Source organism: Scyliorhinus torazame, chromosome 24 (genome assembly GCF_047496885.1).
Source record: "Scyliorhinus torazame isolate Kashiwa2021f chromosome 24, sScyTor2.1, whole genome shotgun sequence".
In the NCBI taxonomy this organism is placed as follows: domain Eukaryota; kingdom Metazoa; phylum Chordata; class Chondrichthyes; order Carcharhiniformes; family Scyliorhinidae; genus Scyliorhinus; species Scyliorhinus torazame.
The window spans coordinates 38,245,608-38,265,845 of record NC_092730.1 but is presented as its reverse complement, the minus strand read 5'-3'; the positions used below and the strand labels follow the sequence as shown (position 1 = coordinate 38,265,845).

Genomic DNA, 20,238 nt, shown 5'->3' with positions numbered 1-20,238 from the left:
CTCCCGCTGAAACTGACTAACCAGCTGCTCTCACGCCGCCAAAATCGACTGGCCTGCCCCTGCAAAGAGAAGTGCTTTTAAAGGTTGACTTACCTCCCAGCACCCTCCTTCCGCAATGCTCCCGCTGAAACTGACTAACCAGCTGCTCTCACGCCGCCAAAATCGACTGGCCTGCCCCTGCAAAGAGAAGTGCTTTTAAAGGTTGACTTACCTCCCAGCACCCTCCTTCCGCAATGCTCCCGCTGAAACTGACTAACCAGCTGCTCTCACGCCACCGAAATCGACTGGCCTGCCCCTGCAAAGAGAAGTGCTTTTAAAGGTTGACTTACCTCCCAGCACCCTCCTTCCGCAATGCTCCCGCTGAAACTGACTAACCAGCTGCTCTCACGCCGCCAAAATCGACTGGCCTGCCCCTGCAAAGAGAAGTGCTTTTAAAGGTTGACTTACCTCCCAGCACCCTCCTTCCGCAATGCTCCCGCTGAAACTGACTAACCAGCTGCTCTCACGCCACCGAAATCGACTGGCCTGCCCCTGCAAAGAGAAGTGCTTTTAAAGGTTGACTTACCTCCCAGCACCCTCCTTCCGCAATGCTCCCGCTGAAACTGACTAACCAGCTGCTCTCACGCCACCGAAATCGACTGGCCTGCCCCTGCAAAGAGAAGTGCTTTTAAAGGTTGACTTACCTCCCAGCACCCTCCTTCCGCAATGCTCCCGCTGAAACTGACTAACCAGCTGCTCTCACGCCACCGAAATCGACTGGCCTGCCCCTGCAAAGAGAAGTGCTTTTAAAGGTTGACTTACCTCCCAGCACCCTCCTTCCGCAATGCTCCCGCTGAAACTGACTAACCAGCTGCTCTCACGCCACCGTCTCCATTAGACGGTGTCGCCAATACCTGGAGAGTAGATAACAATGGAGAGAAGTGTGAGCAATTTCAGCGTCACAATTCTCTGGACACAGAGCATTCAAAATATAATATTATTGAAAATACTGAACTGATCCTCTGGGAGCAGGACTCAAGTCAAAGGGGAAAATCCAGTGGGTTTCTAGTGGAAAGATTTAACAACTGGATGATGGCAGCTAAAATCAATACTTGCGTTACAATCTCTGTAGATATTCTACTGAATTGAAACCTGCAAAAGGCATATTTTCCGACTAGAAATCCAACACATTTCCCCCTGTTGTGGAGGAAGTTCTCAATCGCACAGGTGGTCAAACGGAATAAGGCTGGGCTGGGATTTGAGTCCAGATTTTTCTTCAGTGAACAGACACTTTACCGGACGAAGCTACAGACTCTGAGGATGTTCAGCTAATCACAAGGGAATGCTGGAAATACTGTACGGATCTGTAGTATCTGTGAAAAGAGAAATAGTTAACATTTCACAACCTGACCTTGCGTTGGAACGACCTGTTTCTCTCTCCACAGAAGCTGCCGGATCAGCTGAATATTTCCAGCATTTTCTGTCTTTGTTTCAGATTTGCAGCATCCGCAGTATTTTGCTTTTGGGTCAAAGGACATTGAGTTGCCTTTCCTGCTCTGAGGGTTATTGCAGGTCTCTCTGGCTTTGATTGTCGCTGATTCGGCAAAACATTTACAATCTATCATTAATTGACCGCGAGAATGGGCGGTGAGGGGATTCTGGAACCGCTGCAAGTCCATATGGTGTATGTACAGGAGGGGAGGGGTTCCAGGTTTGGATGGTGCCTCGCGGAGGAAAAGTCAATTTCAGGAGTGGGATTCGAGCCCTGACCTCCAGAGGAGACTGCGACCTGCGCTCAGCCATCCTGACGTATTCGAAAGGTTAGGTGCGTTTCGGCCAAAATCTCGTGCTCTTTCCGAGGGTCGGTACCGGTTCCATGGGCCGAATGGCCTCCTTCTGCACTGGAGGCATTCTATGATTACTTAAACAGGGTGAAAATGGCAGCATCAGGACACAGGGACGAGTTAAGGTCTCAGGCCAGAGTAAGTGTCCTATGAAATGACACATAGAATGTACATTTATTGTGGACTGGTGCCATCTCCTGGCTGAACGGGAGCCGTGCGACACGGACACTTTCATTCAGGAGCATTTTAAATTGGAGTGAAATAACTTACGCAAAGTAAGTACTTGATACGAAACCGTTAATCAAACTAATCTAAAGAACCAAAAGGACACATCTCTGAGCAGTGAGCGATGGTGGTATAGTGGTGAGCACGATTGCCTTCTAAGCAGTTGACTCGGGATCGATTCCCAGCCATCGCAATAATAAATTGGGAATTTTTGCGCCTCTTCGTGAGTTTCAAACTGAGAAGGGAAAGTTTCTCACTCTGAATTTAGACGCAAATACAGCGGGGAATGAAATAAGTACTTATCGTTCTTTAACTTGGTTTCAATGTGGACAGTGTTCGACTATCCCACCCCGCCCCCCCCCACCCCCGCCCCCCGCGCCAGCCCTCAAACAAAAGTTAAAAATAACAGCATTTTTACTTCATCTTTGATGCACGATCAATTGCACAAAGACTAAAGTTGTGGACAGCTGCGGCTTTATTACAGTCAGATGCGAGGCCTCCTGCTGCAGCTGGCGAAATGGCAGGGCACTGGAGGGCATGCATATTTATACAGTTCACACTGGGCGGAGCCAGCAGGCAGGAGCTACCGGCGAACCTGTAGTGCAGGCCCTACCTTACATCTCCTATCACAGTGGATCACCACAACCCCCATGAGGGGACCAAACACAGACACAACAGACACGTCACAGACCAGGATTGGATTTGAAGCCACGTGTACAGAGCACAATGGATTATTGTGCATCCCCTTAACCACGTGGTACAGCTGCTTTACTTCAGGGCCCTTTCATATCCCTCAATCGAACTTCTTTGCGTTTCTTTCGCACAGTCGGGTATAAATAAAACATAAATTTATGAGGAGAAACCCGCAAGGATCCGCACTTGGGCTTGTGGCGCAACGGTAGCGCGTCTGACTCCAGATCAGAAGGTTGCGTGTTCAAATCACGTCAAGCTCAGGAGGATTTTCTGCCGCTGGTTCCAGGAATTTTTCTCTGTGGGAATGTTCCCGAAATGACTCCGTTCAAAGCCACAATGCTGGTAAATGTTTGCGGATATTTCAGATTGACCCGCTCAGTTTATATTTTTGAGCAGTTTAATCAAACATGCGGAGACTCGGATAGCTCAGTCAGTAGAGCATGTGACTCTACAACCCAGTTGGCCGCGTCCATATTATTATGGGAATATTGAACCAACTGTGCTAACATTGTGCTACCGTGCTGTCCAAACAGTTGGTTCAATCTCACTGCTCGTGGATGACACCAGAACAACTGGGCAGTTAAAAACAAGGACGTCGCTCTTTTTCGGACGGAGATGAGGAGATTTCTCCCTCTCAGAGAGTTGTGCGACTTTGGAACTCTGCCTCAGAAGGCCGCGGAAGCGGGACATTGATTATTTTTAAGGCGCAGATGGGGAAATTCTTGTTCAGCAAATAAATCAAAGGTTTATCGGGGTTGCATACAACCATTGCATTCAGCCAGTTACCTGGGTGCAGAAGCGTGCGGTTTTTAAAAAATGTCGTTTTCATTTCTTTACTTGTTCTCCACTGATATATTCGCTGCAATAATTTATCTGGGCACAAAGCACGGTAGCACAAGTGGCTTCACAGTGCCAGGGTACCAGGTTCGATTCACTACCTGTGCGGAGTCTGCACCTTCTGCCCGTGTCTGCGTGGGTTTCCTCCGGGTGCTCCGGATTCCTCCCACAGTGCAAAGTCGTGCATTAGTTGGATTGGATAAATTGCCCTGAGTGCCCATACGGGACCAGTCTTTATAAATAGTAGCGTCATCACGGCCCTGGGCCACTGCCCGCCTGGAGTTTGCTAATTCTTCCCATGTGTGCGTGGGTTTCACCCCCGCAACCCAAAGATGTGCAAGGTACGTGGATTGGCCACGCTAAATTGGCCCTTAATTGGAGAAAAAAAATAATTGGGTACTCTAAATTTATACAGAACGAAATAAATAAATAGAAACGCCGAGCACAAAGGCAAGGCCGCTATGGAGATTCTTCATAAAATGCTGCAACAGAAATAGACAATGTTGGATAACTCGGCTGGTCTGGCAGCATCTGTGGAGAGAGAAACAGAGTTACAGTTTCCAGTCCAGTCTGACCCTGCTTCCCATTCTCTGTTTCCCGCTGCCAGGTCTGCTGAGATTTTCCAGCTCTGGGCGACTGACATGCACACGGTGGGCGGAATGGCCGCACCCTGTGCTGGAACCATTCTATGATTCTATAATTCTAATCTGTTCTCGTAATTGAAACCTTCTATGTCTGTATCATTCTGGTGAAGCTCCATTGCCGCCGCTACATTAAGGTTCTGAATACATTTTTGGACTCCCCTCATTCCCTCCTCCAGCAGATTTTTGCTGGGTAAATATCCTGATTCCCTAAACTCCTCATTCTCTCGAACAATGAAATGCCGCTTGGCTTTGACACTACCCAATAGACAGAGTGGTTCCGACCTCACTACCCGATCAATGCATCTCAATCGGAACCTGACTGAAATTTAATTCTCGCGCTTCCAACACAACTCGATGCAATCCGGCCTCACAACTTGGACTGGATTGTCACATCAGTGATTGCAGATACTTTGGAAAAATGAGTCCCGCTGGGAGAAAGCAGGATGGAAAATCGACAATGATGGGTTTCGAACCCACGCACGGAGAGCTCAATGGATTATCAACCCGTCCCCTTAACTACTCGGCCACCTCATCCCGCAAGCGCGTTTGTCAAATCAAAGGTTTATCAGGTACAAATAGCCATTGTATTCAGCCAGCTGCGCGGATGCACAAGCTTGCGTCTGTTTTTACTTGAGGAGAAATTCAGAATCCCACACCATGATCAAACGACCTTTAAATACCCTGTCCGTTTCTTCACGTGTTCTGCACTGATATATTCGCTGCAATAACTTCCCGGGAGCTCAAACCTCCTCCCGATTTCAGTCAATGACACCATCCGGGCTCGTCCGGATTTTTGAACCCGGGACCTCTGGCATTTTATCGCAGCTGAGAATCAATGGCAATGTCAAGAGTGGGATTGAACCCTCGTCTCCAGAGGAGACTGACACCTGACGTATCCAAACGGTTCGGAGACGATTGGGCCGTGTTGGGGTGCTCTTTCCGAGGGTCAGTGCAGACTGGATGGGCCGAATGGTCTCCTTCTGCACTGGAGGGATTATATGATTACTTAACCAGGGTGCAAACGGCAGCATCAGGACACAAGGACAAGGTGAGGTCTCAGGCCAGAGCAAGAGTCCCATGTAATGGCACACAGAACATCAGAAATAAATACTTTTATTGTGGACTGGTGCCATCTCCTGGCTGACCGGGAGCCGTGCGACACGGACACTTTCATTCAGGAGCATTTTAAATTGGAGTGAAATAACACAAACATAGTGAGACGTTGTTTACGAAACAATTTATCAAACTAATGCAAAGCATCAAAATGACTCAACGTTCGGCAGTAAGTGATGGGGGGATACTGGGGAGCATTGCTGCCTTCCAAGCAGTTGATCCGGGTACGATTCCCGGCCATCGCAATAATAATTTGATTGGAGGCGTTTGCGTCATTCCGTGTGTTTCGAGCTGAGGAAGAGAGCTGGAGAAAGTGAGGTGGCTGGAGGCAGGAATCTTCGCTTGTTCTAAATAGTCTGGCTGGATTGTTCACATCCGTCCGAGTGGCGAAACTGTGATCTCGGTTTCTATAGTGGTTTATTATTGGATATTGTTATATATGCTTATTGCCCCTCTGTGGGGTATTCCTGGAAGTTATTATATAAACTTTTCACGTTCTCGCTGTTATAGGGTTTGAAAACACTGAAAAACACCCGGTTCGATCTTTACCAAATGACATGACTGTGTTAACAAAACATAATTCATTCCAGTCAGTGGAGATGTGATATTGACACCAATAATACTCACACACCACAGCAGATGTTGTCTGTTTTCCTCAGTGAGAGTGAATTGAAGAGCTTCCCTATTTTGTTACTTTGAGCTTCACAGTGATGTAATGCTGTCTGCTTCATTCCTGGCGCAAATGTCCGGATCACACTGGATGCAACACTTTGATACTAATCTACTGAAAAGAAAAGGCGGATGTGCCGCAGGGTGATAGCGTCATGTTTAATTTTGGGGTGACTGAGAATATCAATAGCAGATGATGGTTTCGATCCATTGACCTCTGTGTCATGGGTCCAGCACGCTTCCGCTGCGCCACTCTGCTTTTTAGATCCGCCGTGTTCGCAATTGCTGTTCTGCGGCAGCCACGTAACTATTTTTTTCTTAAACGAGAACCACGTGTTGTGAAGCTCACCTTGGCTGGACAATAACACAGAACATCAGCACGGCTGTGACAGACAGAGAAAGGCACACAGTAAAGCAGGAAGAGACTATCAGGACACACACACACAATGACACACAGAAAAGGTGCCGAGCAAACCAGCAAGATACTGAGATGGAAAAACTGGTTATTTAGCAAAAAGGGATTTTCGGTTCCACAAAGATAGGCAATTAAATGTTTTCCTGCTGTGTAACTGAGCTCTCTGCTGTGTAACTGTGCTCTCTGCTGTGTAACTGAGCTCTCTGCTGTGTAACTGAGCTCTCTGCTGTGTAACTGTTCTCTCTGCTGTGTAACTGAGCTCTCTGCTGTGCAACTGTGCTCTCTGCTGTGTAACTGAGCTCTCTGCTGTGTAACTGAGCTCTCTGCTGTGTAATTGTTCTCTCTGTTGGAACTGTGACTCTGCCGGTGACAGAACTTCACTGTGGTTGTGCTAATCATTCCCTGTTGTGGAAATGTGTTCCCAGTTGTGGAAATATGATCCGTCTGCAGCAGAACCTTCCTGCGCCATTACTGAGATGAAATTTCAATTCCAGATTAATTAAATCTTGTCACGAAAGATTAGTTCAGGCCTCTGGATTCCCAGTCCAGGAACATAACCTTGTGTTCCTGTTATCAAATCAGTTCGTTCAGCTCAACACTCTCAGATTACAATATGGAAGCGCCCAACGTGGGTCTGGAACACACGACCCTGGGATTAAGAGTCCCAACCATGAGGGCAGCACGGTACCATTGTGGATAGCACAATTGCTTCACAGCTCCAGGGTCCCAGGTTCGATTCCGGCTTGGGTCACTGTCTGTGCGGAGTCTGCACATCCTCCCCGTGTGTGCGTGGGTTTCCTCCGGGTGCTCCGGTTTCCTCCCACAGTCCAAAGATGTGCAGGTTAGGTGGATTGGCCATGGTAAATTGCCCTTAGTCTCCAAAATTGCCCTTAGTGTTGGGTGGGGTTACTGGGTTATGGGAATAGGGCGGAGGTGTTGACCTTGGGTAGGGTGCTCTTTCCAAGAGCCGGTACAGACTCGATGCAATTTTATGATGCTCTACCGACTAAACTAGCCGGGCTGATGTCCAAAATACTATTAACCCTCTTCCTGAGGATATTAGAATTTGCTAAGTAGCGAACGTTGTGTCAAACCGTTGACTAAAAATCGATTACTTCTTCAGTCACAGTCGTTGGGAGCAGGGCTCGAACCTGCTGGGGAAATTCCAACACCTTAACCACTCGACCATCGCAGCTGTGTTCAATAGGTCATTCATTAAACATTATAAAACCGGCCTGGAATCACTCCAGGAAGTTCTTGCATTCCTGCGATGAACGGTGACCCGGTGTTTATGTGAGGAGCGGTTGAATCTACCTTAAAATGACCAATGGATTTGGAGAAAAGCCTTGAGAGACTCGAAAATCCCAGCTCCCGAAACGCACAATTTCACTGATTCAATTGTTTGCGGAAGAAAAACAGTTACATTGGAAATATCCTCGAAGTTCATTTTTGCATTACATAGAACAGCACCGAACGTCCCAGTCTAGATCCAAATTAAAGCATGAGTGGGGTGCAGGATTGGAGGGTCGGTGCAGAGTCGATGGGCCGAATGGCCTCCTTCTGCATTGTACTGGTTTCTAGGGAAACAGAGAGAATCACAGTATTTATTCACATGCGATAAACATCGGCTCGTATGTCCCATGCAGTGGTCGCGTGGCCTAATGGCTAAGGCGTCTGATTTCGGTGAACATAATGAAGATATCAGAAGATTGGAAGGTCGAGTCCCACCGCGATCGTTTGATATAGAAATCCGGTGGAGCTTGCTGTCAGCTGAGTTTTCCTTCCTCCGCTCAAAGTTTCACCTTTCCATCCAAACGTTGCAGGGCTCTTTTTGGAATATAATTTTTGGGAACATTGTTCATTCAATTCGCTCTCATCCTAGTATTTTCTTTATCCCCTGATGAATCCACAGTACCTGTTTGACTTGGATAAAACATAGAATAAAATATTATGTATCAATCGGTTCAATACAATTCTGTGGAGGAAATTCTAATATCATCAGGAAGACAGACAGAGTCAAAGAGTCGTGGATGTTGGCAGCATGGAAACAGCCATTCGTCCCAGCTTGTCAATGCCGCCCAGTTTCTATCACTAAGCTCGTCCCACTTGCCCGCATTTGGCCCATATCCACCTCCACCCACCCTGCGCATGTAACTGTCCAACTGATTATTACAAGACAAAATGATAACTGCCTCTACCACTGCCTCTGGCAGCCCGTTCCAGATGCTCCTCATTACCTTATTTATGCTCATCATTATTTCATAGACCTCTATGACATCACCCATAAGCCTCCTACGCTCCAGGAAAAAAAAGTCCCAGCCTATCCAGCCTCGAATTTTCACTCACACCATCAAGTCCTGGTAGCATCCTTGTAAATCACTTATGCACCCTTTCTAGTTTAACAATATCCTTCCGAAAATAGGGTGACCAGAATTGAACACAGTATTTCCCGTGTGGTCTTACCAGCATGTCTTGTACAACTTGAACAAGACATCACAACTCTTGGATTCAATATTTTGACCTTAAAACCGAGCATGCTGAATACCTTCTTCACCACCCTGTCCACCTGCGACATCACCTTCAAGGATGTGTGCACCTGTTCTCCTCGATCTGTTTGTTCTGTAATTCTCCCCAACTCCCTACCATTAACTGAGTAGGTCAATCACTGATTTGAGCTACCAAAATGCCTCACCTCACATTTATCCAAATTAAACTCCATCTGCCATTCATCGGCCCACTGGCCCAAGATGTTTAATAATGAGCCGAATCAACTGTTGTTCAGAGGGATGAAAGATTATGTCACTAGATTGGGAATCCAGAGGCCTGAACTAATCTTTGGGACAGGGTATAATTCTCACCATTCAAATTCACTGATTTAATAGATTTTCAGGGGGGTTGACAGGGTGGATGCTGAGAGGTTGTTTCTCCATGTGGGAGAGTCTGGGACCTGAGGGATTAATCTCAGGGTAAGGGACCGCCCAGTTAAGCCAGAAATATCGGTATAGAGATTGGTGCAAGAAGATTCACTCCTCAGGCCTGTTGAACTCCGAATCTAAACTCCATCCTAGTTCCGGACACACTGAATGAATCATCAGGTCACCCTCAATAAGTGGCCCAACGCGGAGCCGCAGGAAATGGATCGTCGACGAAGATGGATTCAGACCCGCAGATGCAAAGCACAATGGATTAGCAGGGCATCGCCATCACCCCTCGGCCAACTCGCCATATGACCTGACTTCACCAAACCCCCTCATGGATGTTTAATATCCACAATAACTAACGGAAGAAGGTCGTCTTTGTGCATTGGTCCAGATGTGCAGCCAGATGTGAAGTGATGGGAATGTTGTTTCTGTCAGCAAATTACATTTCCATCATATCAGCTGAAGGATTGTTCTGAATGAACTGATGGGAAACATTCAACACCATGTTAAACATGTTTCTACACATTGTAAATAAAACACCGCGGAAAGACTGAAAGATACAAACATTTGATCGCATCATGATGACGATCAGTCAGACGCCTTAAACATCCCGTCAATGTCGGAGTTCTGACGATTCTAATTTGTTATCCAGAGAATCCCTGCAGGACATTCGGCCTCTTGAGTCTGCACCGAACGTCCGAAAGAAATCGGAGGCACCCGGAGGAAACCCACGCAGACACCGGGTGAACGCGCAGACTCCGCACACGCAGCTCCCTGGAGCTGTGAAACAACTGTGCTAACCACTGTGCTACCGTGCTGCCTACAGTGCGAGTAGGTTTCGAAACTGTGCGGGGGAACCCCATTTGACTGCAAGTACCAAGCCACAGCCACTCCGCTAACTGAACTACGTTTAACAAGACATTCATTGACAATTTATGCGATATAAACCCAACCTGGAATCACTCCAGGAAGTTATTGCTTTCATGCGATGACGAGTCTCCCAGTCTGTCTGTGAGAAGGGATAGAATATCCGTGGAAAAAGACCATTGGATTTGGAGTCTGTCATAATATCCACTCATGTATATAATGAGATGCAGACAGTCAGTGATGGACACACAGGATGACCAGTAAGCACAACACAGTGCAGCCAATCACCAAACAGGACACTACCACTATAAAGCCAGAGGGCACTAGGTTTCCCGCTCTCTCTGGACCCAGCCACTGAGACAGTCAGAGTCCACGAGCTAGCAAGTGCAAACATCATGCGTTAGCTAGTAAGTCTGATCAGGCTACTACAAGGTCTCCAGTCAGTTCAGTATAAAGTCGACCCACAGCTGCATATGTGTATCAGTTCTATCGTTGAATAAAACAGTGTTGGATTTTCTCCAGTGTTCGACGTCTGTTTTTAGCTTCCCTGCATCGAGTGCAGTCCACATTGAGCCTACCTGCCTAACACATCATGGTACCAGAGTGATACAGATCTTGACGGACCTATCTCGAGTGAATCCACATTGACCAGGAAGCAGCCATCCGGTGAAATGGAAAACACCAGCCTCCTCCGCAGCTCCGCATCTCCGGCAACCTTGGCACCAATTGGAAAATCTTCAAGCAAAAGTTCCTCCTGTACATCGAGGCCTCCGACCTCGAAGCAGCATCGGATGCCAGGAAGATCACATTATTTCTCTCCACCGCGGGGGACCATGTCATCCACATCTACAACTCCCTTACGTTCGCTGCCGGCGAAGACAAAACAAAATTCAAAACAGTCCTGCTGAAGTTTGACAGCCACCTCGACACTGAGGTGAATGAGAGCTTTGAATGGTACTTTTTCCAGCAGAGGCTTCAGGGTAAGAATGAACCTTTTCAGTCCTTCGTGACCCATCTCCGCATCCTAGCGCAGTCATGTAACTATGACTCGACGGTTGATTCCATGATCCGGGATCAGATCGTTTTCGGGGTCCACTCCGACTCCCTTCAGCAGCAGCTCCTGAAATTCAAACAGTTGATCCTCTCAGTTGCTATCGAGACATGCGTTATCCATGAGCATGCTAAGAATCGTTACTCCCACATCAGGGCGGCAGAAACTGCAAAACTGGCCTCCCACGAGAGGAACGGGTGCAGGCCATTGTTCAAATGCAGGGCCTGAGCATCGAGGAGAGATGTCGCTTTGTGCGCTTTTCCCAGGTCCCTGCGCATGTGCGCCATGTTCGAGTGGACGACGAGGCCGAAAACACGACTGCACAGGTGCGTACGTCGACCGACTGTACTGCGAATGCGCGATGGCGCACGGAATGCCCTGTCGTCGGCGTCATGACATCTCCGAATTGTGGCTCCACCCACTTAAAGCAGAAATGTCCGGCAAAAGGACGCCGGTGTCTGCAGTGTGGCAAGCTTGGCCACTATGCAGCCCTTTGCAGATCTGCTCCACCGCTCAGCAGCCAGCGATCCCAGTTGCGGCGCAGAAGTGTCCGCTCAATACAACAAGGCATGCCAGATTCCGATCCCGACAGCCCAACAGACCCTGATGCTGAGTGCGTCAGGTCCCCATACCGGGTGGGCATCATAACTACACATGCGCTGCCTTCCACCACAACGGCGAAAGGCCTTTCGATCCTCAGTGTGGATCGACGAGTGCTGTGCTGTCCACACAATTAATGAAATGAAAACGAAATGAAATGAAATGAGACAAGGCTTGCATCCGATTTAAACTTCACACCGGCACATCAGCGAACCTCATCTCAAAATCCGGCCTCGACACCATCCACAGCATTCTTCCACCGACCTGCCAGTTCCTTGACTACAATATGAATGCCATAGCTGCCAGTGGTTCCTGTCAACTAGGGGTATCCAACAAGGCGATCAAGGCAACACTGTGGTTTGAAATCGTCGGGCCTGACAGAGCGTCCCTGCTCGGTGCTCGAGCCGGCAAGCTCCTGAACCTGGTTCAGCGAGTCCACACCACGTCATCATCACCGGCGGCGGCCTCGCCTGATGGAAACTTGCAAGCCTATTTCTATTCTCACTCACACCAAACGGAAACAAGCCGCTATTTGTCAGCAGCACACCTGCCTTCTTCTTTATTCGTAGCAAAGTTTTGCTTTCTGTCTGATCCGCTCCTTGTTTTTCAGCTAACCACAGTACAGTCTGTGAACTTGTCTGTGAAAGCAGCACGGGAAGCAACTGTGGAGAGAGATGGCAGTCGCCAGAATGCAACTCTCCAAATGGATACATCACGTCGTTCAGATCTTAGACTTTCAAAACTTTCGTGTGAGGAACAGGTCGAGCGGGAATTCGGAACTTGTTGGTTAGAGCAAACTGCTCAATGCAGCAATGAGAAGCTCCTTAACCACCAGCGGTTTGGACAAGGATGGCACTCAGACACAGGACTCTGGCTGGGGTTCAAAAGTAGGAAAAGCATATCTTGTTTGAAATGAAATAAAGATGAAGACAGACTTTAAGTCGATTTGCGCACGGATATTAGCTTTGGTGTCAACGCATCAGGATGGCCGAGTCGTCAAAGGCGCTGCGTTCAGGTCGCAGTCTCTTCTGGAGGCGTGGGTTCGAATCCCACTCCTGATATTGCCTTTTACTCCACGAGGTTAAATTTCTCCAGCAAGATTTTCAACCTCAGGAAGATCCAATACCTCCCTTTCAGTGGAAAAGCGCTGGTCTCTGGACCTGAGATTCCTGCTTAAATATGCACAGCAAGACACCACCGGCAGAAACCCAGCTCATGACTCGACAATCTGCTTCAGTGAGTCTGGTTGAGGAATTAATATTGATCCCAAGAGAAGGGTAAAATTCGTCTTCTCTTGTAAATAGTCTGGCAGGTTGGATTGTTCACATCCGTCCAAGAGGGGAAGTTGGGGACTCGGTTTCTATTGTGATTCATTGCTCGATAAATCTTTATTTCCTTATTGTCCCCCTGTGAGTTATTACTGGATATCGTTATATATCTATAATGCCCCTCAGTGGGGTACTGCTGGATAACGTTTCCCGAGCAGCTTTGACTAAGGGTCACCTGGACACGAAACGTCAGCTCATTTCTCTCCCTCCAGATGCTGTCAGATCTGCTGAGACCTTAAAGCATTTTATCTGTGGTTCCTATGTGTGAGCTTTACAATGTTGTAATGTGTCATGCTGTCTCTTTCATTCTTGGGACTAATGTCGGGATGAGACTGCAAGGAAGTTTCTGATAGGTATTTGCTGCAAAGCAAACAGGAACGTGTGTTACATAGAACATACAGTGCAGAAGGAGGCCATTCGGCCCATCGAGTCTGCACCGACCCACATTAATCCCTCACTTCCACCTTATCCCCGCAACCCAATAACCCCTCCCAACCCTTATGGACACTACGGGTAATTTAGCATGGCCAATCCACCTAACCTGCACGTCTTTGGACTGTGGGAGGAAACCGGAGCACCCGGAGGAAACCCACGCGGACACGGGGAGAACGTGCAAACTCCGCACAGACAGTGACCCAGCGGGGAATCGAACCTGGGACCCTGGCGCTGTGAAGCCACAGTGCTAATCACTTGTGCTACCGTGCTGCCCTGCTATGTTTACTTTTGGCGTGAGGGAGAATGTAAATAGCAGAGAATACCCTCGATTCCTCGACCTCGGGCTAATAGCCCTGCACGCTCCCGCTGCGCACTCTGCTCCTTAAACCAGGAGCTACAACATTACTGCCCTGCGGTAACCACACAATTATTCACTTCTTCATTTTTTTCTTTCAACCAGAACAGACGTTTGAGCACACTGATACTGGTCAGCATAGTTTAGATACTTTACTTTCGTGCTGAATGGTTGTTCTGTGAAGGTGATGTGATTTCTTCTCTGACGTTGTTCTGATGGGAAAGTGTGGAGTGTCTGGAATCATCTTTATAAAATGAAGTTCGGGGCGGCAGTTTCATCTCTCTGGGAACATTGATCACGCTGTTACAGACTTCCTCAAAGTTTGCCTCAAGTCCGACCACAAAAATAATGAGCTACGAGCAGAGTGGCGCAGCGGAAGCGTGCTGGGCCCATAACCCAGAGGTCGATGGATCAAAACCATCCTCTGCTATCCATTTTCTCAATCACACCAAACGAAAGCGAGTTGCTATTTGTCAGCATCACATCTGCCTTTCTCTTTATTAGGATCAAAGTTTTGCTTTCAGTCTGATCCGCTCTTTGACACCTGTTATTCAGGTTATTCAGGTTATTCACCGTACAGTCGAAGTGACTCAGTTGACTTCTCCCAGAACACTCTTCTGCCGCCTCTACTGGATGAACGTTCACCTGATTGGACAGTGGAGGGGTTCTTCGGCGACTTGTCTGTGAAAGCATCACCGGAAGCAGCTGTGGAAAGAGATTGCAGTTTCCAGAATGCAACTCTCCAATTGGATACTTCACGTCGCTCAGTTCGTAGACTTTCAATACCTTCGTCTGATGAACATGGAGAGCGGGAAATCGGACCTTGTTGATTAGAGCATACTGATCAATGCAGCAATGAAAAGCTCATTAACCACCAGCGGTTTGGCCAAGAATGGCACTCAGATACAGGACTCTTGCTGGGGTTCTAAAGGAGGAAAAGCATATCTTGTTTGAAATGAAATAAAGATGAAGACAGACTCTAAGTCGATTTGTGCACGGATCTTGGCTTCGCCGTCAACGCATCAGAATGGCCGAGTGGTCTGAGGCGCTGCGTTCAGGTTGCAGACTCTTCTGGAGGCATGTATTCGAATCCCACTCCTGATATTGCCTTTTCCTCCATGAGGTTAAATTTCTCCAGGAAGATTTTCAACTTCAGGAAGATCCAATACCCCCCTTTCAATGGAAAAGCGTTGGTCTCAGGACATGGGATTCCCGCTTAAATACGCACAGGAAGACCCCACCGGCAAAAGCCCAGCTCATGACTCGACAATCTGCTTCGGTGAGTCTGGTTGAGGAATTAATATTGATCCCAAGAGAAGGGTAAAATTCGTCTTCTCTTGTAAATAGTCTGGCACGTTGGATTGTTCACATCCGTCCAAGAGGGGAAGTTGGGACTCGGTTTCTATTGTGATTCATTGCTCGATAAAGCTTTATTTCCTTATTGCCCCCTGTGAGTTATTACTGGATATCGTTCTATATCTATATTGCCCCTCTGTGGAGTACTGCTGGATAACGGTTCCCGAGCAGTTTTGACTAAGGGTCATCTGGACACGAAACGTCAGCTCATTTCTCTCCCTCCAGATGCTGTCAGGTCTGCTGAGACTTTAAAGCATTTTCTCTGTGGTTCCCTATGTGTGAGCTTTACAATGTTGTAATGTGTCATGCTGCCTCTTTCATTCTTGGGACTAATGTCGGGATGAGACTGCAAGAAGGTTTCTGATAGCTATTTGCTGCAAAGCAAACAGGAACGTGCGTTATGTTTACTTTTGGTGTGAGGGAGAATGTAATTAGCAGAGAATACCCTCGATTCCTCGACCCCGGGCTAATAGCCCAGCACGCTTCCGCTGCGGCACTCTGCTCCTTAAACCAGGAGCTACAACATTACTGCCCTGCGGTAGCCACACAACTATTCACTTCCTCATTTTTTTCATTCAACAAGAACACACGTTTGAGCACACTGATTCTGGTCAGCATAGTTCAGATACTTTACTTTCCTGCGGAATGGTTGTTCTGTGAAGGTGATGTGATTTCTTCTGTGACGTTGTTCTGATGGGAAAGTGGGGAGTGACTGGAATAATCTTCATAGAATGAAGTTCGGGGCGGCAGTTTCACCTCTCTGGGAACATTGATCACGCTGTTAGAGATTTCTTCAAACTTTGCCTCGAGTCCGACCACGGAAAGAATGAGCCACGATCCGTGTGGAGAAGCGGGAGTGTTCTGTGACCATAACCCAGAGATCGATGGATCGAAACTATCCTCTGCTATTCATATTCTCAATCACACCAAACGGAAACAAGTTGCTGTTTGTCAGCAGCACATCTGCCTTTTTCTTTATTAGTATCAAAGTTTTGCTTTCAGTCTGATCCGCTCTTTCACACCTGGTCTTCAGCGACCCACAGTGCAGTCGAGGTGACTAAGTTGATTTCTTCCAGAACACTCTTCTACCGCCTCTACTGGATGAACGTTCACCTGATTGGACACTGGAGGGGTTCTTCGGCTACTTGTCTGTGAAAGCAGCACCGGAAGCAGCTGTGGAGAGATATTGCAGTTGCCAGAATGCAACTCTCCAATTGGATAATTCACGTCCTCAGATCTTAGACTTTCAATACCTTCGTCTGAGGAACAGGTAGAGCGGGAATTCAGACCTTGTTGATTAGAGCAAACTGATCAATGCAGCAATGAGAAGCTCCTTAACCACCAGCGGTTTGGACAAGGATGGCACTCAGATACAGGACTCTGGCTGGGGTTCAAAAGTAGGGAAAGCATGTCTTGTTTGAAATGTAATAAAGATGAAGACAGACTTTAAGTCGATTTGTGCACGGATCTTAGTTTCTGCGTCAACGCATCAGGATGGCCGAGCGGTCTATGGCGCTGCGTTCAGGTCGCAGTCTCTTCTGGAGGCGTGGGTTCGAATCCCACTCCTGATATTGTCTTTTCCTCCACGAGGTTAAATTTCTCCAGCAAGATTTTCAACCTCAGGAAAATCCAATACCTCCCTTTCAATGGAAAAGCGTTGGTCTCAGTCCATGAGATTCCCGCTTAAATACGCACAGCAAGACCCCACCGGCAAAAGCCCAGCTCATGACTCGACAATCTGCTTCGGTGAGTCTGGTTGAGGAATTCATATTGATCCAAAGAGAAGGGTAAAATTCGTCTTCTCTTGTAAAGTGTCTGGCAGGTTGAATTGTTCACATCCGTCCAAAAGGGGACGTTGGGAACTCGGCTTCTATTGTGATTCATTGCTCGATAAAGCTTCATTTCCTTATTGGCCCCCTGTGAGTTATTACTGGATATCGCTATATATCTATATTGCCCCTCAGTGGGGTACTACTGGATAATGCTTCCCGTGCAGTTTTGACTAAGGGTCACCTGGACACGAAACGTCAGCACATTTCTCTCCCTCCAGATGCTGTCAGATCGGCTGAGACTTTAAAGCATTTTCTCTGTGGTTCCCTGAGTGTGAGCATTACAGTGTTGCAATGTGTCATGCTGTCTCTTTCATTCTTGGGACTAATGTCGGGATGAGACTGCAAGAAAGTTTCGGATAGCTATTTGCTGCAAAGCAAACAGGAACGTGCGTTATGTTTACTTTTGGTGTGAGGGAGAATGTAAATAGCAGAGAATACCCTCGATTCCGCGACCTCGGGCTAATAGCCCTGCACGCTTCCGCTGCGCACTCTGCTCCTTAAACCAGGAGCTACAACATTACTGCCCTGCGGTAACCACACAATTATTCACTTCCTCATTTTTTTCTTTCAACCAGAACAGACGTTTGAGCACACTGATACTGGTCAGCACAGTTCAGATAATTTACTTTCGTGCGGAATGGTTGTTCTGTGAAGGTGATGTGATTTCTTCTGTGACGTTGTTCTGATGGGAAAGTGGGGAGTGACTGGAATCACCTTTATAAAATGAAGTTCGGGGCAGCAGTTTCATCTCTCTGGGAACATTGATCACGCTGTTACAGACTTCCTCAAACTTTGCCTCAAGTCCGACCACAAAAATACCTTCGTCTGAGGAACAGGTAGAGCGGGACATCGGACCTTGCTGATTCGAGCAAACTGAGCAATGCAGCAATGAGATGCTCCTTAACCACCAGCGGTTTGGACAAGGATGGCACTCAGATGCAGGACTCTGGCTGGGGTTGAAAAGTATGAAAAGCATATCTTGTTTGAAATGAAATAACGATTAAGACAGACTTTAAGTCGATTTGTGCACGGATCTTAGTTTTGGCGTCAATGCATCAGGATGGCCGAGCGGTCTAATGCGCTGCGTTCAGGTCGCAGTCTCTTCTGGAGGCGTGGGTTCGAATCCCACTCCTGATATTGCCTTATACTCCACAAGGTTAAATTTCTCCAGCAAGATTTTCAACCTCAGGAAGTCCAATACCTCCCATTCAATGGAAAAGTGTTGGTCTCAGGACATGCGATTCCTGCTTAAGTACGCTCAGCAATACCCTTCAGGCAGAAGCCCATGTAACGACTCGATAATCTGCTTCATGACTCTGGTTGAGGAATTCAAATGGATCACAGGACTCCGGCTAAAATTAATCTTCTTTTGTTATACATCGTCTGGCTGGTTGGGTTGTTCACATCCGTCCGAGACGGGAAGTTGGGAACAAGGTTTCTATTGTGATTTATTTCTAGTTAATGCTTTCTTAACGTTTTGCCCCAGCTGTGAGGTATTACTGGATATCGTTATATCTCTATATTGCCCCTCTGTGTGGTACTACTGGATGACGTTCGCAGTCCAGCTTTGACAATGGGTCTCCTGGACTCGAAACATTAGCTCTTTTCTCTCCCTACAGATGCTGGGAGACTTGCTGAGATTTTAAAGCATTTTCTCTGTGGTTCCCTATTTGTGACATTTACAATGTTGTAATTTGTCATGCTGTCTCCTTCATTCCTGGGACTAATGTCGGGATGAGACTACAATAGAGATTCTGACTACAATAGAAATTTGCTGCAAAGCAAACAGGATCGTGCGTTATGTTTACCTTTGGCGTGAGGAAGAATGTATATTTTGCTTTCGTGCTGCATGGTTGTTCTGTGAAGGTAATGTGATTTCTTCTGTGACGTTGTTCTGATGGGAAAGTGGGGAGTGACTGGCATCACTTTTACAGAAAGAAGTTCGGGGCGGAAGTTTCACCTCCCTGGGAATGTTGATCAAGCTGTTACCGAATACTTCAAACTTTGCCTTAAGTCCGACCGCGAATAGCTCAACCACGAGCGGACTGGCGCAGCGGGAGCGTGGTGGGCCCATAGCCCAGCAGTCGATGGACCAAAACCATCGTCTGCTATTTGTATTCTCACTCACACCAAAAGCAAACAAGTCGCTATCACCCAGCAGCACACCTGCCTTTTTCTTTATTAGTATCAACATTTCCCTTTCAGTATGATCTGCTCCTTGACACCTGTTCTTCAGCTACCCACAGTATAGTCGAGGTGACTAAGTTGACTTCTCCGAGAATTCCCTTCTGCCGCCTCTACTGGATTAACTTTCACCTGTTTGGACACTGGAGGGGTTCTTCGGCTGTGAAAGCAGCACCGGAAGCAGCTGTGGAGAGAGATTCCAGTCGCCAGGATGCATCTCTCCAATTGGATACTTCACGTTGCTCAGATCTTCGTCTCCCAATACCTTCGTGTGAGGAACAGTTTATAATGAAAAAATATATCATTTGAACCATGAATGTGAACCTGGAAAAGACTGAGATTTGAAATGAAATGGAAAGGTCCCACAAAGGGTTAACAGTCGCAGCTTGTTTAAAACACAGATAGCTTCGCAGGCGTTAAAGAAAACAGATATGGACAAATCAACCTGGTTTTAAAGTTAAAAGACATTCAATCAATTTAAAATCTTAAGTTATATAAACGGGAACAGTATTTCACACTTCCTGAGAAGTGCATTATTTTACTGAACAATTAAAAAAGGAACAACCAGGATCTTAGGTTTAAATTGGGGGAGAAGGTTAAGCGGGAAACCTTGCTGACGCCACTTAAATATGAGACAACTGTTTTCCAGCTAAGAAACACATGAGGTGCACGTTAATCCCATAATTTACACATTTTTGACGTTAAAAATCTTTTAGCAAATAATCAGGTCATAGGGTACAGGTCCAAGCCAGATAAGCTTAGAAATATAGGGGGCGACCTGCCGTTGACACCAGCTGACCAGTGGAAGTGCAGAGGCGAACTGCTTCGTTGGACACGAGTTCATATCCAGTATTGAGACTGAGAAAAAACATCACGAAAGACAGATATCA

At 47.2% G+C, this 20,238-nt stretch overlaps 5 non-coding genes across 5 annotated transcripts; all 5 read left to right on the top strand.

Annotated features, from left to right (window-relative positions):
• Positions 1 to 2,929: 2,929 nt before the first annotated feature.
• Positions 2,930 to 3,001, top strand: trnaw-cca (transfer RNA tryptophan (anticodon CCA)). Its single transcript has one exon. It is a non-coding gene; the product is annotated as a tRNA-Trp (tRNA).
• Positions 3,002 to 12,836: 9,835 nt separating this feature from the next.
• On the top strand, positions 12,837 to 12,919 carry trnal-cag (transfer RNA leucine (anticodon CAG)). The gene has a single exon. It is a non-coding gene; the product is annotated as a tRNA-Leu (tRNA).
• Positions 12,920 to 14,334: 1,415 nt separating this feature from the next.
• On the top strand, positions 14,335 to 14,406 carry trnam-cau (transfer RNA methionine (anticodon CAU)). The gene has a single exon. It is a non-coding gene; the product is annotated as a tRNA-Met (tRNA).
• Positions 14,407 to 16,820: 2,414 nt separating this feature from the next.
• Positions 16,821 to 16,903, top strand: trnal-cag (transfer RNA leucine (anticodon CAG)). The gene has a single exon. It is a non-coding gene; the product is annotated as a tRNA-Leu (tRNA).
• A 1,315-nt stretch (positions 16,904 to 18,218) lies between these two features.
• trnal-cag (transfer RNA leucine (anticodon CAG)) lies at positions 18,219 to 18,301 on the top strand. The gene has a single exon. It is a non-coding gene; the product is annotated as a tRNA-Leu (tRNA).
• The last annotated feature ends 1,937 nt before the right edge of the window (positions 18,302 to 20,238 follow it).